Source organism: Cebus imitator, unplaced genomic scaffold (genome assembly GCF_001604975.1).
Source record: "Cebus imitator isolate Cc_AM_T3 unplaced genomic scaffold, Cebus_imitator-1.0 Scaffold143, whole genome shotgun sequence".
Taxonomy (NCBI): Eukaryota; Metazoa; Chordata; class Mammalia; order Primates; family Cebidae; genus Cebus; species Cebus imitator.
The window spans coordinates 4,774,404-4,781,106 of record NW_016107458.1 but is presented as its reverse complement, the minus strand read 5'-3'; positions in this window follow the sequence as shown (position 1 = coordinate 4,781,106).

The following is a 6,703-nucleotide window of genomic DNA, read 5'->3' as shown; positions in this document are numbered from 1 at the left end:
ACACACACACACACACACACACACACACACACCCTGTCTCAGGAGCACACACACACACACACACACACACACACACACAAGCCTTACCCCAGAAATGCACCATTGAAAGAAGAGTTAGCTCTATTTGCTAAATCTTTGAAAACATTTGAGTCTTCTTTGTATGCAGCAGCTACTGGGAAGCATTAGTCATTGGTGGAAGAAAAAATGAATAGTGAACACCCAAAAAAAACATATCTTCACATTATAGGCTCATTATTAATGCCGAGGACATAAGAAATAATCCAATTTAACTATGTTTTTTAAATTGCAATTCAAACTACAATTACTTTTAGTATTCACTCTTACACATGGTTTTGCTCCTTTCCATTAAAACTAATTGCAATCTGATTACTCATGTTAAACTGGAAGTCATTTTACCTTATTTCCCCAGTGGAAAAAATGGCCACTCATGAGTTCCCACACTTCCAAACATGCTTTCAGGGAAATTCCTATGTTTTTACTCAGTGAGCCTCAGTAATGAGGACTGACCTAGATGTTTCCAACACTTCCCTATTCTAATACCTGTGGCCTGGGCTCTGAGACTTCCATGCTCTCTGACTGGACATAGTTATTTTTTGACAGTGGTTAGGAAAGACTTCTCGGTTGTTAAGCTCTCAAAAGGAAAATAATTTCCCTTCAGCTGCCAAATTTCCCTCTTAAGTAGTTTCTTCAACAACTGGCAATCTCCATCTCCTCCAAACATAAAATATCTCCTATTTCATATCCTTATTTTTAATAACAATAGGATTCTAGAACTTAGATACCATCCTGTAAAATTCACTTATTTTTAAGACTTGCACAACACTGCAGTTTGTTGAGCAAGAGTGCAATGCCTAAAATGCAGTTCTTATGACTTAGATTAGGGCTCTTTTCATTGGCCATACTCCAAATTTCAACACCAACAAGCAATCTCTTTGCTTTTAAACCTCTTCCTGAACAGTGTCCCCTCCACATCCTGGGTCAGCCTTTCTGGTTACATGTTTTTGTCACTGCTGCTGTCACATGCAATTGGATTGAAATAACATAGATACCACACCAACCTGATTCTGATTTACTTTCTTGAACTGTAGTTTATTTGTTCTCTTTAACTCCAGAGAGGCAGAAGTAATTGAGTTACCCAAAATACTCCTGAATTCTGGAAACTGAAATGCAAAGAGCAGTCATGTAGACCTCACTACACTTGAGACGACAGCAATTTCCTGAAGAAAACAGTCTATTAGTAGAGATCCAAGTGGATCTCTACTAATAATGTGGGACCTTTGAGAGAAATAGTGACTGATATGGTTTGGATGTTTCTCCCCTCCAAATCTCATGTTGAAATGTAACCTCCAGTGTTGGATATGGGGCCTGGTAGGAGGTGTTTAGGTTATGAGGTGGATCCCTCATGAATGGCTTGGTACAGTAACACGTTCACATGAGAGCTGGTTATTTAAAGGAGTCTCCTCCTTTCCCTTGCTCCTGCTCTGGCCATGTAATATAACTGCTTCCCTGCTTCACTTTCCACCATGATTGTAAGCTTTAGAGGCCCTCACCAGAAGCAGATGGTGGTAGCTCATTTCCTGTACAGCCTGCAGAATCATGAACCAATTAAACCTCTTTTCTTTATAAATTACCCAGTTCAGGTATTTATTTACAGCAGTGCAAGAACGGCCTAACACAGTGGTGAAGATAAAATGAGTCTAACACTCTCCTGGTTCCAGGAGCTGGACAGAAAATCTTACAGCATCCTTCCGGCAATAAGGATTATGATAAGGTAAAGGGTTAATGTAAAGAATACTGCCATTCGTTGACAACGGTTTATATTCATTAGGTGATTTTCGAAGGTGCAAACATGAAAAGGAACATCATAACCTAATGGCTTCTGTTTTAGAGGCCCAGAGTAAGACAAGATATCACACTTTATTAACAACTTAGTTCTCAGTGGAGCTTTGGGTTCTTTCACATGTTTAAGTGAAAATGGCAAAAACACATAAGTTTTTTTAAAATTATAATTTAAAAAATAAGTATTGAAGAATAGAAATCAGCTAGAAACCAGTCCCCATATCTAATACATGTAGTAATTTCTATCATTTTTCATTTACAAGGGAGATGCTTTAGTAAATTCAAATGATGGAAATAGAAAGATTGTTCAATCCCCTAAGGCCACCTGAACACAGCCCAGTGGGATTATTATTTTGGGAGAAGCTTCACAAATAAAAGTTTATTGTTGAATCTTGTTTCCATGACTTCAAGCAGTTGCTTGTGTTTTGAATAGCTATGTATGGTTCTAACTTTCTAACTCTTCTTTTAAAATATAGAACAGCTGCTGGTCTGCTCATATGTTATGCATAAGAAGCCCACAAGGGACAAGGCCCTCTATTAATATGTCGAATTACTTTTAACACACTTATATTTCTACCCCAAATCATCATCTCTGAAAGATGGCAAGCTTCCATCTTCCCAGCTGGGGGGAGCACCTGCAAAATTCAAACCCAAATTGTGACACATCTGGTACCAAAAAACCAATCTTGTTTCATCTGGCCAGCAGACTAAAATATCAAAATCACTGAACAGAAACAAGGCAAAAAGTTAACTGCCTCTTACATGCAGTCAACGCAGATGTCTAGTTAAGCTGTTTATATAGTAAGCGCATGTGTATGTTAACGGAGCACAGACCCCTTTAATAAGCCAGAGTTGGAATATAAATGCAAGAGAATTTTAAAGACCTGAATGCAATATTTCAGTTCTTTTTTATCTTCCCATAGAAACTAAATTAGTTTCTGCAAAATCTCAGCATGATCTTTAAACAGATGCATATAACACAAACAATTGATTTTGTTGAGTTATTTGAGTATCTTCAAATTGTTTATTTCCTTTAAAAACTCCATTTTATATTTTTGTATTTTAATATTTAGATTATGTTTCTTTAAGTGGTAAATCACTTGCGTATGGCCTAAACAACGTGTCTTGGTTTGTGTTGCCCCAAATGCAGATTCTGACACAAGAACTGAGTTCTGGTAGGTTGAGAGGTTCTCTTGGGGAGCAAACTTGAGGGAGTGGGCCAGGGAAGGAAGAGATGCCAATGAATTAGTGAGTTAATGAGTAGGTCACCTCTGTGAGCAACTGGAGCTCAATTCCTCTGAGAAGTCATATGGAACTCAACTGAGAAACATTCCACTAGAGGCCACATGGGCTGCAGCATTTATCTACCAACTACCATCCCTGTGGTAAAGGTTGCCCACACACACTGCCTGCAGGGGGGTATGCTTCCTAGTACTGGAGAAAGCCCTCAAGTGGAGGATAAGAAAGACAGGCTTGATATGGGATGCTGTTGGCAAACTAGAAACTTCTACTACACCATCCAGTAAACTCATGTGGCTAAGGAGATGTGGGGCGGCCATCAACATTCACTGACCGAGGTCAGTGCAATGCTTGATGATTCTGACAACCGGAGCTTCTGTTACTTACTGGCTTGATGGCTTCATATCACATAAATCTCTTCCTTGACCTTTTTCTGTTCATTCTCCCATCTTTTCTTTCTTTCACTCTCTCATTCTTTTCTTCTACTCAGCACTAACCATATCCAAGGCACATGATACTGAATTAGATTCAAGGACACATGCAATACTATGCAGTGGTATTGTATAGTTAATACCATGAACCTATCTGATTCTAGAGCTCATCACAAGTCCAACTGCAGAGTACCGAGTAGAATGAGTAGCCCTTCAAAAGTTAATCTTCAGGGAAGCTAATGAAGCTAAAGCTTCAAGGCTCCTCCCTTGCACCAGCACCTTCCAAGTTCCTGAAAGGGACCCTATGTTCACACAGTCAAATATTTTTGTAAAATTTGTAGAAGTAATACACTTTAGCTGAACTGGTTAGAATTGTTCTTTCATCTTGGGCTCTCCCCATCACACTTCACATGTCACATGGCTCTGAAGTGGGTCAAAGTATGTTTGGGATTCAGCCTGGGAAAATTGAGTTAGGAGAGTACATTTAGTTTGTATTTAGTAGAATATATTTATATAGTTCACATTCACTTCTATGTATGGTTAATTTGAGCTCCTGTCTGGGGTAGGAATAGCCTCTAGAAATATTCCCACCACCTTCTGTGTTGACCATAGCTGACAGCATGCACAAAAGTTCAGGACCAGAATTTCCATCACACTATAACACTCTATAGCATCCAACACCAGATGTAAATAGCAGAGGAAAAACAAGATTTAAAATATGCAAAGCTATAAATTAATCTATGGAAAATTCTTCCATTCACCAAACATGTAAAATAATAAGCAGAGGATGTGGTTTTTAATCAATGCCCAGTCACGAATATATCTAATCACGCAGCATATACAATTATAAATGTGCCATACCATAAAAATATTTTTCATATATTTCTCTAGGAACTCACCAGAAATTATTCTAACAATAAAAAGTAAGTAACACCAAAAGGGATAATTTTTGAGAAGAAGAAATAAATTTCAAACAGAAGTAATAAATAGACTCTTGAGTTGATTGATAAATTAAGGGAGAGGACTGTGAATCATATGAATACACTAGGAAAGAACATAAATGTCCTGCTACTTTGATCTAGAACACTAATATCAGTGAAGGTAACAGAAAACTGGTAATTATACACCACAACAGGACATCAACAACTCACTGGCTAATTAGTATGACCATTTCACAGGATGTTTAAATTAGCCCCTGCACAAGAACACTTGGAGTGATTTGAACTCGTATAGATCTGATGTGACAGAAACCTGAGATGTCCCAAATCTGAGCAATGTTAAAAATTTGCATGACATTGTAATAATGATTTGTGAAGGCAAAGAAATTCTTATAAACTACCAATTTAAAAAATTGCAACCATGCTAGAGGAAAACCTGGATTATTTTACTATTCTCTCTATAGAAAATAATACAGGGCTGGGTGCGGTGGCTCACGCCTATAATCCCAGCACTTTGGGAGGCCGAGGCGGGTGGATCACGAGGTCAAGAGATCGAGACCATCCTGGTCAACATGGTGAAACCCCATCTCTACTAAAAATACAAAAAATTAGCTGGGCATGGTGGCGCATGCCTGTAATCCCAGCTACTCAGGAGGCTGAGGCAGGAGAATTGCCTGAAACCAGGAGGCGGAGGCTGTGGTGAGCCGAGATCGCGCCATTGCACTCCAGCCTGGGTAACAAGAGCGAAACTCCATCTCAAAAAAAAAGAAAATAATACAAAATTGCTTTCATTGGCAACCAGAGTATGCATCAAAAAATGTAGGAAAAAAAGTATTACAAAGGAGTGTTAGGCAGCTAATTAACAAAAAAAAAAAAAGTTATTTTCCCAGACTTTGTGATTCTTGCTGTACTTATCAGCTTTTAAAATTTATAATTGATTGTAATTTCTTATGTCATTCTAAATAAAAATTCATTTTGTGTCTAATTTTGTACTTTTAATTTTATATTTTGTTCCTTTAAAGTGAGCCCTCAAATACATATAAGCTTTATCCAAAATCTGGATACATCCTGGAATAAAAGCACAAAGCAGTACTGCCACTAGCTTAAATGGTGCTTTTGTGCAAATTAGAAAGGACATATACTCTGGGCCTTCCAATATTTGACTAGGCAGAAAAAAGGTACATATTCCAGGTGCAGGAGGTGGTCCTTTATTTCAATCTTTCCCCACTGCCTATAACCATCATTTAGTCTTGTTAATAGCAATTGTAGAGTTAAGAGTTACGTTCTGACTCAAGCTCAAGAGTTGAAAAACATATTTCAACCCTTGGTCTCCACAGATGAGTTTTTCTCATAGTGCTTCAACATTCTGTTTCCTCTGCTTGTCTCTTAGCAGTGATTATCTGCCTTGACTTTCCTTTAAGATCTATTGACCAGCCATTAATAAAAAGGCAAAGGTCCTGGATCTTGCCTTGTAATTCTATGTCATTCACTTAAATAAACATTTCACTGGGCATCTGCCATGTGCCAGGCACTGTGCTAAGTACTAAGGAAGAAAGATAAAAATGGCATGGTCTCTGACCTCAAAGAAACTTACAAGATGGTGGGAAAAATAAATAATGTTTTGGGTTTAATTTTTTTAAGTCACTGTTTCTTGATTGTCTATTGTTCATAAGCTGCTTTCAACCCATTATCTGACTCCTCACATTCATCCTAAAAAGAAGGGATTATTAGTTTCATTTTACTTGTGAAGAAATGGATTCAATGATTTATTTAGGTCCAAATATCAAACAGGGGCAGAACCAAAACTAGAAACAAGTTCCATCTTTCTCCAAAGACTGAATATGTTCTTAGGGGAGCATAGCTCAGGGCAGTTAACCCTGATCAAATCAGGTCAGTGGAAGCATGCCTGTGCTGATCTTAAAGCTGGAATAGGGTTTCTTCAAGTAAGGAAAGGGTGTTTCAGCAGAAAGGAATTTATGCATAAAGGCAAGGAAGCAAAACATAACAAGCAACATATCATGAAACCTCATAAACCTTGTTGTTCCAAATACTCAACCAAGATTCTAACTCCTAATAATGAATCATATGGTGAAAAATCTCACTCCATCCATCAGTTTATTTCCCTAACCTTTTTTCTCTCATTTCTTGCTTCTCTTTATAGTTCATTCTTTCAACAAGCATGGATACAATGGTTGTTTAAACACCATATCTACTTTTTTTTTTTTTTTTTTTTTT